The following is an 18,794-nucleotide window of genomic DNA, read 5'->3' as shown; positions in this document are numbered from 1 at the left end:
TAGTCTCTAGCAACCCACTCTCTTTCATGCCTATTTGTACATTATTTATATATTGCCTCTCACATCTCTTCAAATTTTCAAGTTTTGTAAAACATACTGATCCATTCCTTGTTACCAAGGAGCCCGTTGAGAAAGTTTCACCTATTTTTGGATCAGGCAAGACCCTTTTTTCTTTCTGTACCACTGCAAGTCGCTTTACAATGGTACTTGGCTAAAACCCAACATTTCCCTATGATCATCTTTCTTCCCTTGCTTAAAAAATGTGCTCCTCTCAATTGCAAGCTCGTTGTAGCCCAATTTGCTGCAAATTGATTTCTTGCTTGCTAATAATTGATTCTCTATAGCTTTCAAGATCTTCCAACCTTAGTTGCTATATGGAAGACTACACATGCCAAGAGATCCAAGATCCATCGGATCTCTTCTCGATGTCTTCGATCTTGGCTCCTCCACACCGGATCTAGCACCGCCAAGCTCAAGCTTCCATAGCCGAGCTCCATTGCTTTCGTGCCTAGCCAAGAAGATTCCACACATGGGCCGATCACCAAGCCATAGTTGTGATACTAGCTAAAAGAGTGAGCGTGTGCACAAATGCGTTCGAGATGCGTGCTATGTGGGTGGAGCAAGCCTCCAAGTGGTCAGGATCCCCTTATTTAGTATGTATATGTACATCAATAAGTTAAGATGATGGTCAATGGATGGCCGGGGACATCGGACGCCTGGCCTTGGGCAAAGGCACAGTGCCCTACCCCAACATATATAAGACCACAACAAAACTGTGCAAATGATTTGGCTAATGTCGAGAGTGTGTGTTGCAATCAATTTCTCCTAGTTCACGTTTAGATTATATAATGTAATAGGGTAATTGGAGAAAACCACCACAATTCATCTCATTTAGATAGTACGTGCACCAAAATTCAGCAGAACATCTAGTCAAAAATGGCATAAAATAGAAAATCATGTTATTTGCTTATTTAGAGAGTGCACAACAATTCATCTAGTAAAAAATGGCATAAAATAGATGGTCCATTGGACCACTTCAAGCTATTCTCAAATTTTGCTTATGTGTCCCTAGGTTCCCTAAAGATAAGCTAGCCCACTATAAGATTATAACAAGCAATAAAGTGCTCCAAATATCTCTTCCATGAGGCACTAAACTGAAGTGCGTGAGAGGGAGCGTGTGTGAGTGTGTGTAGTAATGGAGAAGAGAGGAGAAGAGGAGACCTTGTGTTTGCAGGGGCTAAAACTCACTCACAATATGTGAGCCCCCTTATTCTATTATGTACATAATGAAGAAGTGTAGTGGACGGGCTTTACCCCAACAAACTCCCTTGTAAAGGCCAATGTGGTAGTGAGGGAGAAAACAAAAGAAAACTCTACAAAACCTGTACAAGGCCATCACAAGTATGACCTCAGCCAATGCCCACTAGATCACTAAATCTTTGTGCATCCAGCTCCAATTGTAGAGAAAGTGTAGAGCGATCAACCACATACTCCTCACCAAAGCTGCACATCCCGTTGGTATCTCACCGTACGCTGCAAATTGCCCCTATGCTCAAGGCTAATATCAGCCACTACATGGCTGACTTCTCCCACTGCAAATTACCTGTCATTCTCCAACTCCAAAGAAATCTTATGGATCATCTCAACTTGAGGAATAACAAGACTTTGTGGTTCAACAAATTTAGGTACATAATTTCTTTGAAAATAAATAATCATAGGATCAGGGACCTGCATTGTGGAACTCAGTAAATCAAGGACCTTTAATATTAAAGCTTGTAATTCAAGGACCTGAAATTCAAGATCCTTGTCTTCACAACTTGAATAACTCATATCCACTTTTGGAAATTGGGTTTCAATCTTCAAAAATCTAAAAAACACTTCTCCATCACACAAACACCCTCCTAACAGTCACTTGCAGGATAATCATCATCAAGATACATCAAAAACTGATTCATCACATCATCCTCATCATCAACACACATATGTATATATCTATCTTCATCTCCTCCACTTCATTACATTGAAAACTGATCTTACCTTGAATTTCAACTTTTTCAAGATTGGTGTCCAAGGTTGGTATATGGGTTTGTATGGGATATTGGTGGCTTCTCTTGCTCACCTCTACTTGGATTCCCTTCTTCTCCATCACCAATTCTTCCTTTTGATAACTTGCCTTCTCTTCCTGCAAAGAGGTGAGTCTCTTTGATGTGAGGTTTGGGGATAGCTGATAGTCCTCTTGGCTCCTTTGGCTCATGAGCTGCTCCTGGCTTCCTCCTTCTTCCTTCATCATCTTTTGGACTTTATCTCCCTTGCATTGAACAACATCTCCTTCTTGAATCAACTTCTTCTCTTTGTTAATCTTAGTATCTACAACTTTGATCCCATATTCAAGAACATCAAAATCACGTTGAAAAACTTCACGTGCTGAAAAATCAGATTCAAGCTTTGAAATTTCAGGTTTTGAAATGATAGGTGCCTGAAAAACTATTGGTAACTCAAAACTAACAACTTGAGGTTGTTTTAGGTTGGAAATAATAACAGATTGTTGAAAAAACCATTGAGAGTTGTCATCATTAAGGTAATCATCAAACTGTTCTTTATAATTCTCTGATACCACTTCTTGCAACCTTGATATCCGCCTTAAGGTTGAGCATGCCTTCCTCTTCTTACCAACTCAACTATTATGCTAGTTGTGTGCATCATCAAGAAAATCAAAAAATCACTCAAGATCCTCTTGAGTATCACACATGTTCTGATGACATGATGCATCCTAAAAACTTTGCATAATTTGATACAAGTTCCTGCACAACTTTGGCATGCAATACTTGACACAAACATCCTCTTTTTGACAAGGCTTACACATGTAAGACATCGCTTTGCACAATGCCCATATTTTTGACAAATAGCACACTTTTTCTTCTTCTTCTTTGCTGCTATAAAGAAAAGATCAAAGCAATAGAGAACAATAATAATCGCAGATTGAAATAACCTTGAGAAAATTTGCATAAATTTGTGTACTGCATAACTTGCATACTTTCACGAAACAAAAATTGCCTGCAAAAGCAAAGTGTAATTGCCTGAACTAAACTGCAATTGACAGCACAAAATCTGCCTGAAGAGAAACTGCCAAAAACTAAACAGAAACTGTCAAGAACATGCAAACACCTGCAACTTTTCAGCAATTGTAATTTTGATTTTCCCTGCCAGATTCAGGAAGAATTCCTCCAATAACTTTGATGTATATTCCTTAGACTCTTCCTGCGGGGTTACCCAATTCAAGAATTCCCTCAGGTGGTCAAAGCTGACTAACATGTCAAGAGCCCTATGTATTCCCATATGCCACATGGTAAAGATGGATAGGATACAACTGCAGGAACCACTTCACTAATCCTCCCAAGATTGCAAAAGCTCATTCCCATATCCACAAAGAGACACCAGCAGGATTGCCAAAGTGTTAGAGGTTTACAACCCTAACAGATATTTAGTGCAAACCACATATAGAATACAAGGAATTGACTACAGGTGCCTGCACATTACACCATGAAAACTGCAAACTGTGTGAACACAAGAGACCATGGACAAGCGAGAGAAAGTATTTTTCTACCCTGTATTGATCATCAATGTCTGTTACTTTCTCGGAAAATAGCAAAAAACACTAACAAGAAGGAGAACCAACTGCCAATTGCCCATTGGTTACCTGTAAAAAATACTACACGCCATATGACCATTCGAATGTTCAAAACTACCTAGGCATAAAGTCCTTGTGTAAAGAAACCCGTAAGGCTTAAAGCTAAGACCTTAGTTACAATAAAAAAGTAAGCTCCTTGATACATCAAGCTGTAACAACCTTCACTTGACCATTTACTGCTTCTAAACGTGTAACATGTGAAAATCACTACATGTGAGGATAGTTTTTTATGAAGCAAAAGTGGGGTAATTCCTAAAAAATTGGGCAAGGTTCCCAAATGGAAACAAGATTCAGAATCCCAATTAAAATAGATGATAAAGCTTCCTACATTGAAGGTTTCTATCTCCAAGTTTTGAGGAAGTTTCCTATCAATATGCCACAAAAAGGAAGCTCTGTTTGATGTCAAACCACTTTGTTGGCACCGGATGAAAGATAAAGTTTTGCATGCATTTTTGAACCTTGGTAAACCTATGATCTATGCTAGAATTACTTATGGAATCCGATTAACTGAAATGTATGCTTATTGTGGGTTTTGGGGCAAGGGAACGAAGTCTGGTGCCTACAGACCAAGATGAAATGATGCCATCATAGTGTGGATTTATAGGCAAAAAGGGCTCCTAAATGGTCCAAGTTGGATGACAAGTAAAGATGTTTGGGATGATTAGTTCTTGCCTTGGAATGTGATGCTTGAAGTGCTGTGTGAGCCGATGTCATGCAGCTCCGCTTCCATGATGGGAAAAAGAGTAAAAAAGAACAAAAAAATTCTATTTAAAGCTCACACATTTATTGAGTAGTGACCATGGCTCGAGAACAAGCAAGGAGATCCAAAAAATGTATGCTTTCTATGGTTATGAAGGCTTAAGCGTAGAGATTTCATGCTTGAAGAAAAGGTTTTACATGTGAAAGGGCTCTTAGGACATACAAGGCAACTTGGGTAGAGGAAGACATGTGGTCAGTGGTAAAAAGGAAAGTGTGTGAGGGACTTCACACCTCTGCATGAGGGAGGCCGAAGAAGTCTTAGTCTGAAAAAGTTTTGTAAAACAAGTTTTTCGTAAAAACGGGCCACACTAAGAGAAGGAAAAGGGCATGCTGAGCATTTTTGTGTCTCGCGCACAGAGGCTAATTCTGCACCAATTAGGAGATATTCAAGTTTTTGTTCTCTGCTGTATCAAGGGAGGAAGCCATAAACTTTGAGCAGTCTAACACTTTTTCCAAGCTTCCATAGACTCTCTAATCAAAGAAGCCATAACCTAAGCTGTAATCTCTTTCTCAAGCCATAATTAATCATTTTCCTGGGATCTTTCTCTCTCTCTCTCTCTCTCTCTCTCTCTCTCTCTCTCTCTCTCTCTCTCTGTGTGTCGATCTTAAAGCAGCAGAGGAAGAATGAATGAGACAACTATTATCAAGGCAAGCTCGGCAAGCCAATGAAGGCAAATTAACATGATCTCTCACAGCCAGAGGCACCGCGCCTTCTCGGCTCACCTTTCGAACACAAATACCCTGCCATTCTTGGTGAACCCGACGCAAAACGAGCCGGGGTGGGAGGTAAAGATGGAGATGCTAGCACAGTTGATGCAGTTTATTGAAGATTACAATTTCAATGGACTTGATAAAAGTCTAGCAGTTGCAGATTTGCAAAAAATGTTGGGATTAGTTGAGGGATGTTTGCAAGAAGTAAAAGCTATGAAGATGAAAAAGCAGATTGATGATGTAGTGGAGATGGCACTTGATGCCGTACATGAACAGTGTGTTCAAGGACATGATCCAGATGGACTCCTTGCATGCTATAAAGCGGAGATGAAGAGCCAAGGAATTCCAACAGATCGGATGATTTCGACTTTTGAAGAAGTGGTAACCTCCGAATTTAAAGATAAGGTTGTAGAATTGACAGAAACATATCCCACACACTGGGACTATTTTGCAAATGGATTTGTTCATGAAAGCTCAAGGGTTATTGAGTTGGCAATGAAGGAGATTACCGAACAAAGCCAGATTGTTTTCTATAAAGAAGAAGGGGATCAGATGCAGTTCCTTAATTATGATCAATTTTGGGAACATATTTCTGCAAGGAGTAAAGCCAAGGCTAATACAGCTTTGGAAGTAGCAGATTCAGCTTCAGAGGACCATATTTTGAGAAATCTAGCAAAGGTAAACAATGAATTTAATGCTTAAATAGAAATATATGATTTTTTTTCAAAGATTGCTTGCATGGAAGTTACCTCCGATAATGGTTCTAGTGAAGAGCTAGACTGTACAACAAGTGGTTCACAAGTTGTTGACCTTGACATGGGTTATTCTAAAGGAGTTCATCAAGCAGATGAGCCTCTACAGGATATTAATGAAACTATCAACACTATAGCCGAGCAGGACAACATGTTGTTGCAGATGATTGCAGCAATAAAGCTATTATATACACATTAGCTGATGAAGTGACCGAGATTGTGGACCCAACACAGGATGAGCCTAAGAATGCCAATGAACTTATAATTGCTACTAATAATATGTTTGCAAATTTTGTTATCACAGAAGAAGATGCCATAATTGATGGTTTTTTGGCCAGATTTGAAGGATATGGTTATAACATTATAGAAGAGCTTTTTGATGTGTATACCTCTTCAAAGGGGTTGCCAGATGATCCTTTACAATGCTATGATGGATTGCTAAGTAGCATGGATGCAGATGAGGAAGCAGAGGATGACATTGATGAATTTGAAGATTGTCTAAATCATGTGGATTGGTTGTGAGCAGGTTATCCATGGAGATTCTACTTCTATGATTATACAGGGAGTGCAAGAGGAGGTAACTCCTACATTTATGATGAATGTTGATATTTTGAAGATTGATTTTCTCGAGGATGCTATGGAAGAAGATTTACAAGCTAAATCTATTTTCCATGATCAAGCTAAAAATTCCAGCAGGTAAAAATTCCTATGATGATACAGGTCCAAAGAGTCCCAAGGTTTTTCATAATGGCTATGAAGCTAGAGGGGGTGATGATGCTAAATCATCCTTGATCCTTCAAAAAGTTTACAGGGTTTTTCATTTCCTTGGACAGTTTGCCAATTATGGTAGGATTTGAATGCTATTTTTTCTAATGATGCTTATGTCAGTGATGTCCTGGCTGCGAGTAAAAGGGAGTTAAAATTCTTTCATGCTTTCTGGTAACAAGCTTAAGTTTCCAAAAGTTTATGGGATGTGGGTGCTGCACTATGCTTGAGGTGATGCTCTAGTATATTGTGGAGTCCATCAACGTTATGTCCTCTTAATGGTATTTGATCCTGGAGATTCAAAAGATCTTCAAAAGCAGGTTCACTATGGATGGGTATTTTTGGGTATATATTGTGGTTTCTTTTTGTGCTGGATCTAGGAAAAGCATATTTGGAGAAAAAATGTTCGAAGTTGATCGATACAGGATATGTATGCTCATGTGGATATTATGCTGCTCCACTATTGGGGCAATTTCTTATTATCCCATTTGATCCTGGGGGCTACTGAAGTGCAACTTGCAGATTCAAGGATATCAATTATTTTCTTGTAGTAGGTTACTTGGCACTAGGTTTTATTTTTGGATTATGCTATAAAGAGAAGAGTTTTGGGTTTTGTGTTCAGTAATCTTACATGGCTAGCTTCCAGTTGACATCTTTGGACAATTGATAACATATCTTCACATCTTTTGAGTTGGTTCTACTACCAGAACTTGAACTAAAGGACTTGATGGCCATTCCGTGTGTAGATAGACTAAGGCATATTTGATATTGACAGGGTTCCTAAAGCGAGCTTGATGGTCAAGCCGTGTGCATCATTAACTGGAGCACTTGAGTCTGGCGGGGTTCACTAAACAAAATTTTCATAATGGAGTGCTTTGAAGATACGATAGATACGGTTCAAAGAATTGTGATGGATAGCTACTTAATGCTTAAGCCAAACCATTGATGATAGGGTTTCAGCCTTATTTTGTTTTCAAAGTACTTACCAGTTATGTGAAGACCGGTTGGCACATACCGGAGGCTGTGCATGCTCAAAGGGGGTGGATGTCGTGCAGCTCCGCTTCCACGGTGGGAAAAACAATACCAAGATGCAGATCAGGTCTATTTGAAGGATAAGCTTAGTACTGCATTAATAGCATGATATGCTAGCAGATTATGCTTAGCAATGCTTTGATCCAAAATATTCTGCTTGAAAATACTAATCAATATAAGTGCCTAATGTGGTGCTCTTATCCAAATAATTATCATCACATATAATGCCTTCATTGCGGTATATAGCGGCTTTGAAGGGACGGGATTTTTCCAAAATTTATCATCTTTGTTTGCATCTTGAAGGAAGGCGGCTTTACAAAGCCTATGACATAGACAAGCGAGGTTATTTCCAGTTTGACGGGGGCTATCAAAGGAATATATTATGCTAGGAAAAGCTTCGGTCAAAAAGAGTGCCTAATATGGTGGTCTCATGAGACTATCTTCTTGGTGGGATTTCGATCGGAAATGTCATCACTTGGAGCGCCTAGAGAATGTGGGAACGAAGACTAGAAGGAGTTTTTCTTTGAACTATCAAACTCAGTTAAACTTTCTGTAAGGCAATGGATATTTCAGCACCGTCATTGAGTTGGTGGGCTGTCGGCAACTGCAAGGGTGGGGAAAGGGGCACGCCAATTTGCATGGAAAAGAGAGGCGGCAACTAGAGTAGAAAAAGGCAGGTAGGGATGCTATTGGAGCTCACTACGTGGCATGGAATGCATGAAGAAAGGGTCGCCAAGTGATGGGGTCCATGACAAAGATTGCAAAGGCGACCTCAAAAGAGCTCGCCAATGGCATGAAATGAGGGGGGGCGCTATGAACTGATGATCAGGGGCATATGTTTGGTTATGCTACAAATGAGAGAGAAGAGTTTATAGTTTATGCCCCTCAGTCACGTGTTGGAAACCAAGCTTGGGGCTAAACTCACTGAGGTCAGAAATAATGGAACCTGTTCCTGGCTTCGCCCTATAAGACTCAGGTCACTGTTGAGTACAAGAATGGAGGTGGCGCTACAGAGGGCTGCCATGAACTGCAGGTGAAAAAGGGGATCTGCGCTAGCAGCCAAGCAAGAGGAGACGTCGAGTGCGCTACAGATGGCATGGCCGTGTGGTAGAGGACCGCAAGCACGGAGCCAAGTGTTAGGAAATGAGATGTAGCTAAATAGATAATTGAGTAGATTACTTAATGGAGAGAGATAGATTTCACACACAAAAGATTATAGAGAGAGAGAGAGAGAGAGAGAGAGAGAGAGAGAGAGAGAGAGAGAGAGAGAGAGAGAGAGAGAGAGAGAGTACACACGATATACGTGGTTCACCCAATGTGGGCTACGTCCACGGGCAAGCAGCCACTCAATGGCTTTAGTACTTCAAAACAAGAAGTAGTTTACAAAGGGATTATACCCTTAATGGAGCTCCCGCCTTGCTTCACTCTCACCACCTCACACTCACCTTGTTGCATCAACTTCACACTATGAAATGTGTGTAGAAATGGCCTCCTTTTATAGGCCAAAAGGGCTACCCTCTCTCATGAGAGGGAGCCATGTGTAGCCGCCCTTGTGTAGATAAGTCCAAATCGGACCCTTCAATCCGCCCATGTGTGGCCGCCCTTGAGAAGACAAGTACGCTTTTGAATTCGGCTACCGTTCTTGCTCTTGTAGATCTTCGGGGAATAGGTTGAGGCTCCTCATTTGGTTGATGTTGTTGCACATTGTCACCGTTTGCAGTCCTTGAGTCTTCACCGTCCTCAAGCTCCATGTACTCATCACCTGTTTCTTTTGTTTGTTTTCTTTCCAAGTAATATTTGTACATATTTTGTTCGTTAAAAATTACATCCCTACTCCTTAAGATTTTACCATCTTCAGGATTCCATAGGCGATACCCAAAGTCACCTTCTCCATAGCCAATGAAGAAACAATTTTTGGATTTTGCATCTAGCTTTGATCTTAGGCTTCTATCTATGTGCATGAAAGCCTCACACCCAAACACTTTGAGAAATGCATAATTCACTGGTTTACCTGTCCATGCCTCTTCTGGAACTCCCCCATCCAATGTCGTTGAGGGTGACCGATTGATTAAGTACACAGACGTACTTAGAGCTTTTGCCCAAAGCTCAAGCGATAGGCCTGCATGTAGCCGCATGCTTCGTGCTCGCTCCATGATTGTCCTGTTCATCCTTTCTGAAATCCCATTTTGTTGAGGTGTCCTTGGGGTTGTCCTTTGTCTCCGAATTCCATTGCTAGCACAAAAGCTTTCAAAAGCTTGGCTGCAATATTCACCTCCATTGTCGGATGTGAGGCATTTAACCTTGGTACCTATTTCATTCTCCACAAAGGCTTTCCACCTTTGAAATATGGAAAATACATCGGACTTATTCTTCATGACATAAACCTATGTTTTTCTTCGCATCGTCTATGAATGTTACATAATACAATGAGCCACCAAGTGATGGTGTACTTGCAGGACCCCAAATGTCAGAATGAACCAACTCAAGTTTTTTTATTTTTTCTTTCATTTCTTGATTTTTGAAATTTTACCCTCTTTTGTTTACCATAAACACAATCTTCACAGAACTCTAAGTCCACTTCTTTCAAACCTGGTAGAAGCTTCTTTGTTTGAAGGATTTGCATTCCTTTGGCACTCATATGCCCAAGTCGGTAGTGCCACACCGCACTGCCAACTTCTGTAGTTGCTGCACAAGTTGAAGGTTGCGTGCTAACAGTACACAAGTAAAGTGTACTGACTTTTTCTCCCTTGGCAACCACCAAAGATCCCTTTGAGATCTTCTGGACCGTTTGTTTCCGAATGCAATGTTGTGACCTTCATCGTCCAATTGTCCTATAGAGATCAAATTTTTTCGAAGAGAAGGAACATGCCTAACATCTTTAAGCTTCCATTCATTTCCATTAGTAGTTTTGATAGAAATTGTACCTTTGCCGATAATCTCACATGCTTCATCATTTCCCAAGTATACATACCCAAAATTACCTTTGGTGTAGTATTGGAAATGTTGCTTGTGTGGTGTCGCAGGGAATGAAGCCCTGGAATCTACTATCCAGGAATTAAACACATTGTCTAATGAGAGAATTAGAGCATCTTGCTCTACTTTACCTGGCACATTGACCTCCGATGTTGCCTTTTTGTCTTGAGACGTTGTCTCCTTCTTCTTCTTGGACCAGCAATCCTTCTTGACATGGCCCTTCTTGCCGAAGTTCCAACATGCAAGAGCTGACTTTGTACGTGACTTGCTTCGTCTTGAGCGATCACGACCCTTTTGGTTTTTGAACCTCTCCTTAGGCCTTCCTCTTGTTGCCACTGATAGTGTAGCACTTGATGATTCTCCTGTGCTTCTCCTTCGCATTTCCTCGCTTAGGAGAACACTCACAACATCATCAAAATTAAGAGTATTCGTGCCAGAGATAGAATTACTTACATCCATCACAAGGATGTCCCAACTATCTGGTAGAGATGATAGTATAAGGAGAGCTCGCACTTCGTCATTGAAATTGATTTTCACCGATCGAAGCTGACTTTGTGTTAAAGTAATTTAGGTGTTCTGCAACTGAACCATTCTCTTCCATCTTTAGATTGAACAAGCGCTTCATAAGAAATACCTTATTGGATGTCAATGGTTTCTCGTAGAAGTCGTCAAGTGACTTCATCAAGTCCTCCGTGGTCTTTATCTCTGAAACATTGAAGGCCACCGTTGATGCCAAGCTTAACCGGATTGTTCCCAGTGCCTTTCGATCAAGGAGAATCCATGCTTCATCTTCCATCATTGCAAGCTTCTTTGCAAGACCTCCTAGTGGCAGATAGAGGTCCTTCTAGTAGAGATAGTCTTCAATCTGCATCTTCCAATGTTGGTAGTTTTTGCCATTGAACTTCTCAATCTTGAGCTTCCCTTCCTCCGCCATAACTCCCACTCAATTCAAGGATCCTTTCCTTGAGATAACTTAGCTACGAGAAAACCTTGCTCTGATACCAGATGTTAGGAAATGAGACGTAGCTAAATAGATAATTGAGTAGATTACTTAATGGAGAGAGATAGATTTCACACACAAAAGATTATAGAGTAGAGAGAGAGAGAGAGAGAGAGTACACACGATATACGTGGTTCACCCAATGTGGGCTACGTCCACGGGAAAGCAGCCACTGAATGGCTTTAGTGCTTCAAAACAAGAAGTAGTTTACAAGGGATTATACCCTTAATGGATCTCCCACCTTGCTTCACTCTCACCACCTCACACCCCACCTTGTTGCATCAACTTCACACTATGAAATGTGTGTAGAAATGGCCTCCTTTTATAGGCCAAAAGGGCTACCCTCTCTCATGAGAGGCAGCCATGAGTAGACATCCTTGTGTAGATAAGTCCAAATCGGACCCTTCAATCTGCCCATGTGTGGCTGCCCTTGAGAAGACAAGTCCGCTTTTGAATTCGGCTACCTGTTAAGAAATAAGACGTAGCTAAATAGACTTTTGAGTAGATTACTTAATGGAGAGAGATAGATTTCACACACAAGAGATTATAGAGTAGATAGAGAGAGAGAGTACACACGATATACGTGGTTCACCCAATGTGGGCTACGTCCACGGGAAAGCAGTCATTTAATGGCTTTAGCACTTCAAAAGAAGAAGTAGTTTACAAAGGGATTAAACCCTTGATAGAGCTCCCGCCTTGCTTCACTCTCACCACCTCACACTCACCTTGTTGCATCAACTTCACACTATGAAATGTGTGTAGAAATGGCCTTCTTTTATAGGCCAAAAGGGCTGCCCTCACTTATGAGAGACAGCCATGTGTAGCTGCCCTTGTGTGAATAAGTCCAAATCGGACCCTCCAATCCGCCCATGTGTGGCCGCCCTTGAGAAGACAAGTCCGCTTTTGAATTTGGCCACCGGCCATTGAATTCGGTTACCGGCACCGGCCATTGACTTCCGACCACCGGCCATTGGCCATTGACTACCGACCACCGGCCAACCGACCGGTTGTTTTCCGACCACTTTTCGGCCGCCGTCCGGCCATAATATTCTGGCAAAAAGGAATATTCTGACGGAAAAAATGTCTCGGGGGCCTCCGTCCCCGAGGCCTCTAAAGTTGCCCTTGATTGTTTCTTGTGAAAATTTTGGTTTCCGGTGAGTGATCTTCCCTCACGCACGATGGATTCTCCTCATAATGGGGGCCTTACAAATGTGCGCTTTTACCACAGAAAATTACAAGGGTAAATCAGGCTCCATACTTAACAATCTCCCACTTGGAGACTGATCTCCAAACCAAACCTGTGACAGCTTTCCATTCTGGCTTCTTATCCTTGATTGCCGATTGAAGATGAGCAAAAGCTCAACTTCTCCTTGTTGACCACCTTCGTAAACATGTCTGCAGGATTTTCACTTGTATGCACCTTTCCTAGCTTTAGCTGTCCCTCTTCCAAAAGAGTGCGTATGAAGTGATATCTCACCTCAATGTGCTTTGTCCTTGAATGAAAGGCTGAGTTCTTCGCAAGATGGATAGCGCTTTGGCTATCACTGTACAAGACACAATTGTCTTGTTTGAATCCAAGCTCTTCTAAGAATCTGTGAAGCCACATAATTTCTTTGCTTGCCTCCGTCATTGCTACATACTCTGCTTCCGTGGTAGAAAGTGAAACCACTTTCTGCAGCTTTAAAGCCCAGCTTATTGGTGTGCCTCCAACTGTGAACACATAGCCAGTAGTGCTCCTTCGAGTATATTTGTCACCTGCCATATCTGCATCAGCATACCCTTCTAGAAAATATTAGTTCCTCCAACATACAAAGAATTTGTTGTTGTCCCTTTTAGATACCTAAGTATCCACTTCATAGCTTGCCAATGCTCTTTACCTGGGTTGTCCATGAACCTAGTCACAACTCCCACTGCATGTGCAATGTCTGGCCTTGTCCAGACCATAGCATACATTAGAGAACCTACCGTTGCAGCATATGGAACTTTAGACATATAGGCTATCTCCTCTTGTGTCTTTGGACACATATCCTTCGTTAGTTTAAAATGACCAGCCAAAGGTGTAGAAACTGGTTTTGCATTTTGCATTGCAAACCTTTCTAGTACCTTCTTGATGTAATCTTCTTGAGATAGCTTTATTATCTTCTTCGTCCTGTCCCTTAATATTTTCATACCAAGTATCCTCTTTGCAGCACCTAAATCTTTCATTGAAAAAGATTTAGACAGCTCCTCTTTTAGGTCTTTGATGTCCTGCATGTTAGCACTTGCAATCAGCATGTCATCAACATACAACATTAGGATGATGAATTTCCCATCTCCCAAATTCTTCGTGTAGACGTAGTGATCCGAGTTGCATCTTCTGAATCCATGATCCAACATCCATCGATCAAACTTGAAGTACCATTGTCTAGATGCTTGCTTTAAACCATACAAGCTCTTCTTTAACCTGCAAACCATTTTCTCCTTACCTTTTACTTCATACCCCTTTGGTTGAAGCATGTAGATTTCCTTCTCTAAGTCACCGTGAGGGAATGCTGTATTTACATCCATTTGCTCGAGATTTAGATCATGCGCAGCCACAAGGCTTAAGACAAGCCTTTTCTTCCCGCCTTCTTTGTCCTTCAGCTTGTACACCCATTTGTTTTGAAGTGCCCGCTTACCTTTAGGCAACTCAACCAACTCCCATGTTTGGTTGCGATGTAGTGAGTCTATCTCCACTTGCATGCTCTTCGTCCATTCTTCTTTGGATTCATGTTGCATAGCTTCTTTGTATGATTCCGGCTCTCCAGAATCTAAGATCAAGAGATGGTTGAAGGAAGGAACAAACCTTTCTGGAGGTCTACTTGCTCTTGTAGATCTTCGGGGAATAGGTTAAGGCTCCTCATTTGGTTGACGTTGTTGCACATTGTCACCGTTTGCAGTCCTTGAGTCTTCACCATCCTCAAGCTCCATGTACTCATTACCTGTTTCTTTTTTTTGTTTTCTTTCCAAGTAATCTTTGTACATATTTTGTTCGTTAAAAATTACATCCCTACTCCTTAAGATTTTACCATCTTCAGGATTCCATAGAAGATACCCAAAGTCTCCTTCTCCATAGCCAATGAAGAAACACTTTTTGGACTTTGCATCTAGCTTTGATCTTAGGCTTCTATCTATGTGCATGAAAGCCTCACACCCAAACACTTTGAGAAATGCATAATTCACCGGTTTACCTGTCCATGCCTCTTCTGGAACTCCCCCATCCAATGCCGTTGAGGGTGACGGATTGATTAAGTACACAGACATACTTACAGCTTCCGCCCAAAGTTCAAGCGATAGGGCTGCATGTAGCCGCATGCTTCGTGCTTGTTCCATGATTGCCCTGTTCATCCTTTCCGAAATCCCATTTTGTTGAGGTGTCCTTGGGGTTGTCCTTTGTCTCCGAATGCCATTGCTAGCACAAAAGCTTTCAAAAGCTTGGCTACAATATTCGCCTCCATTGTCGGATCTGAGGCATTTAACCTTGGTACCCGTTTCATTCTCCACAAAGGCTTTCCACCTTTGAAATATGGAAAATACATCGGATTTATTCTTCATGACATAAACCCATGTTTTTCTAGTCGCATCGTCTATGAATGTTACATAGTACAATGAGCCACCAAGTGATGGTGTACTTGCACGACCTCAAACATCAGAATGAACCAACTCAAGTTTTTTACTTTTTCTTTCATTTCCTGATTTTTGAAATTTTACCCTCTTTTGTTTACCATAAACACAATCTTCACAGAACTCTAAGTCCACTTCTTTCAAACCTGGTAGAAGCTTCTTTGTTTGAAGGATTTGCATTCCTTTGGCACTCATATGTCCAAGTTGGTAGTGCCACACCGCACTGTCAACTTCTGTAGTTGCTGCACAAGCTGAAGGTTGCGTGTTAACAGTACACAAGTAAAGTGTACCGACTTTTTCTCCCTTGGAAACCACCAAAGATCCCTTTGATATCTTCCACCGTTTGTTTCCGAATGCAATGTTGTGACCTTCATCGTCCAATTGTCCTGTAGAGATCAAATTTTTGTGAAGAGAAGGAACATGCCTGACATCTTTAAGCTTCCATTCATTTCCGTTAGCAGTTTTGACAGAAACTGTACCATTGCCGACAATCTCACAAGCTTTATCATCTCCCAAGTATACATACCCAAAATTACCTTTGGTGCAGTCTTGGAAATATTGCTTGTGTGGTGTCGCATGGAATGAAGCCCCGGAATCTACTATCCAGGAATTAGACACATTGTCTAATGAGAGAATTAGATCATCTTGCTCTACTTTACCTGTCACATTGACCTCCGATGTTGGCTTGTTGTCTTGAGACTTTGTCTCCTTCTTTTTCTTGGACCAGCAATCCTTCTTGACGTGGCCCTTCTTGCCGCAGTTCCAACATTCAAGAACTGACTTTGTGCGTGACTTGCTCCGCCTTGAGCGATCACGACCCTTTTGGTTTTTGAACCTCTGCTTAGGCCTTCCTCTTGTTGCCACTGATAGTGTAGCACTTGATGATTCTCCTGTGCTTCTCCTTCGCATTTCCTCGCTTAGGAGAACACTCACAACATCATCAAAATTAAGAGTATTCGTGCCAGAGATAGAATTACTTACATCCATCACAAGGCTGTCCCAACTATCTGGTAGAGATGATAGTATAAGGAGAGCTCGCACTTCGTCATTGAAATTGATTTTCACTGATCGAAGTTGACTTATGTTTGTGTTAAAGTCATTTAGGTGTTGTGCAACGGAACCATTCTCTGCCATCTTTAGATTGAACAAGCGCTTCATAAGAAATACCTTATTGGATGCCGATGGTTTCTCGTAGAAGTTGTCAAGTGACTTTATCAAGTCCTCCGTGGTCTTCATCTCCGAAACATTGAAGGCCACCGTTGACGCCAAGCTTAACCGGATTGTTCTCAGTGCCTTTCGATCAAGGACAATCCATGCTTCATCTGCCATTGTTGCGGGCTTCTTCGCAAGACCGCCTAGTGGCAAATAGAGGTCCTTCTGGTAGAGATAGTCTTCAATCTGCATCTTCCAATGTTGGTAGTTTTTGCCGTTGAACTTCTCAATCTTGAGCTTCCCTTTCTCCGCCATAACTCCCACTCAATTCAAGGAATCCTTTCCTTGAGATAATTTAGCTACGAGCAAACCTTGCTCTGATACTAGTTGTTAAGAAATAAGACGTAGCTAAATAGATTTTTGAGTAGATTACTTAATGGAGAGAGATAGATTTCACACACAAGAGATTATAGAGTAGATAGAGAGAGAGAGTACACACGATATACGTGGTTCACCCAATGTGGGCTACGTCCACGGGAAAGCAGCCACTCAATGGCTTTAGGACTTTAAAAGAAGAAGTAGTTTACAAAAGGGTTAAACCCTTGATAGAGCTCCCACCTTGCTTCACTCTCACCACCTCACACTCACCTTGTTGCATCAACTTCACACTATGAAATGTGTGTAAAAATGGCCTTCTTTTATAGGCCAAAAGGGCTGTCCTCTCCTATGAGAGGCAGCCATGTGTAGCCGCCCTTGTGTGAATAAGTCCAAATCGGACCCTCCAATCCGCCCATGTGTGGCCGCCCTTGAGAAGACAAGTCCGCTTTTGAATTCGGCCACAGGCCACCGGTCATTGACTTCCGACCACCGGCCACCGGGCATTGACGTCCGACCACCGACCATCGGCTAGTGACTACCGGCCTCTGGCCAACCGACCGGTTGTTTTCCGACCACTTTCCGGCCGCCGTCCGGCCATAATATTCCGGTGAAAAGGAATATTCCGATGAATATTCCGGCGAAAAGGGGATATTCCCGTAAAGTTGCTGCTGATTTTTGGCCGTGAAAATTTTGGTTTCCGGCGACTGATTTTTCTTCACGCACGATGGCTTCTCCTCATAATGGGGGCTTACAAATGTGCGCTCTTACCATAGAAAATTACAAGGGTAAATCAGGCTCCATACTTAACAACCAAGGGCCGGGCCTGCAGATAAGCAAGGAGCCATTGCCAAGGTGAGGGTGGAGAGAAGGTGTCTTAGAAAAGCCATCATGGAGGCAAGGGTGGCGAGGACTGTTGTAGGGCCAAGAGGAGCCGCAGGTGGTCACCATCAGGAGCATAAGGAAAGGAGCGCTACACATTGGAGGGCCAAGAGCAGACCCTTGGGTATTGGAAACAGAGTCACAAGGCCGGCTACAAGGAGAGAAGCCGCCAAGGTGCTGAGAGCGCAAGGGCTGAAGCCCGCATATAAGATTGAAGGGTGGGTCTATAAGCGTCCTGCAGGTAGGGGACCGACTGCTGCAGGTTGAAGAGCAAGAGAGCTTAGGCTGCGGATGAGAAAGAGGTATGCTCTGGTCCGTGTGCAGAAGGTGGAAAACATGTGACAGAGCCAAGTGAAGGCCTGAGTGCTGACTACAGTTAAGGGCCACAAGCTAAAATAAGGGCACTACTAGGTGCAAAGAACTGAATGATCGTATGCAAGGACACACTCTAACTCTCTCTCATTCTATTTTTATCTTATGTTTCACTATCTTATACTTAAGTTCTATAACTCGTTAACATAATCTCAAGATCCATGCTCATCAAGCCGTTTTATCTTTCTTAAGCTATAGCTCTAGCTATACTTTGTAAATCTACAAACATATTATGTTAACATCATTGATAACTTTATGCCCTATTTTGATGTATCTCGATGACAGTAAAGTTAGCAGGTGGATATCATTGCTGGAGTTAGAGTTAATGGCCTAACCCATTGTTGTTTATCATTTAAGTGATTTTAAGCGGTTGAGCCGACCAAACCTTGTTCAAGTTATTTTCAATTTTTGATGATATAGTGCTCATGTGGGTATCTTATTGGCTTGTATATTGCTGTTTTTGCTTCTTCCTCTCTACCACCTCTCATAGCCAGAGGCCCCTAGCCTTCCCGGCTCACCTTTCGAACACAAATCCCCCGAAATTCTTGGAGAATGGTGGGGGATTTGTGTTCGAAAGGTGAGCCGAAAAGGCGCGGGGCCTCTGGCTGTGAGTGATCATGTTAATTTGCCTTCATTGGCTTGCCGAGCTTGCCTTGATAATAGTTGTCTCCTTCATTCTTCCACTGCTGCT

At 41.9% G+C, this 18,794-nt stretch overlaps 1 pseudogene; it reads left to right on the top strand.

The window, feature by feature from the left end:
• The first annotated feature begins 8,585 nt into the window (after nucleotides 1-8,585).
• On the top strand, nucleotides 8,586-18,111 carry LOC147427401 (uncharacterized; annotated as a pseudogene).
• The last annotated feature ends 683 nt before the right edge of the window (nucleotides 18,112-18,794 follow it).

The sequence above is a fragment of the Adiantum capillus-veneris genome, chromosome 23 (assembly GCF_014529385.1).
Source record: "Adiantum capillus-veneris isolate H3 chromosome 23, ASM1452938v2, whole genome shotgun sequence".
NCBI lineage: Eukaryota > Viridiplantae > Streptophyta > Polypodiopsida > Polypodiales > Pteridaceae > Adiantum > Adiantum capillus-veneris.
Note: the sequence above shows the minus strand (reverse complement) of the source record. Positions and strands in the feature narration are given on the sequence as shown.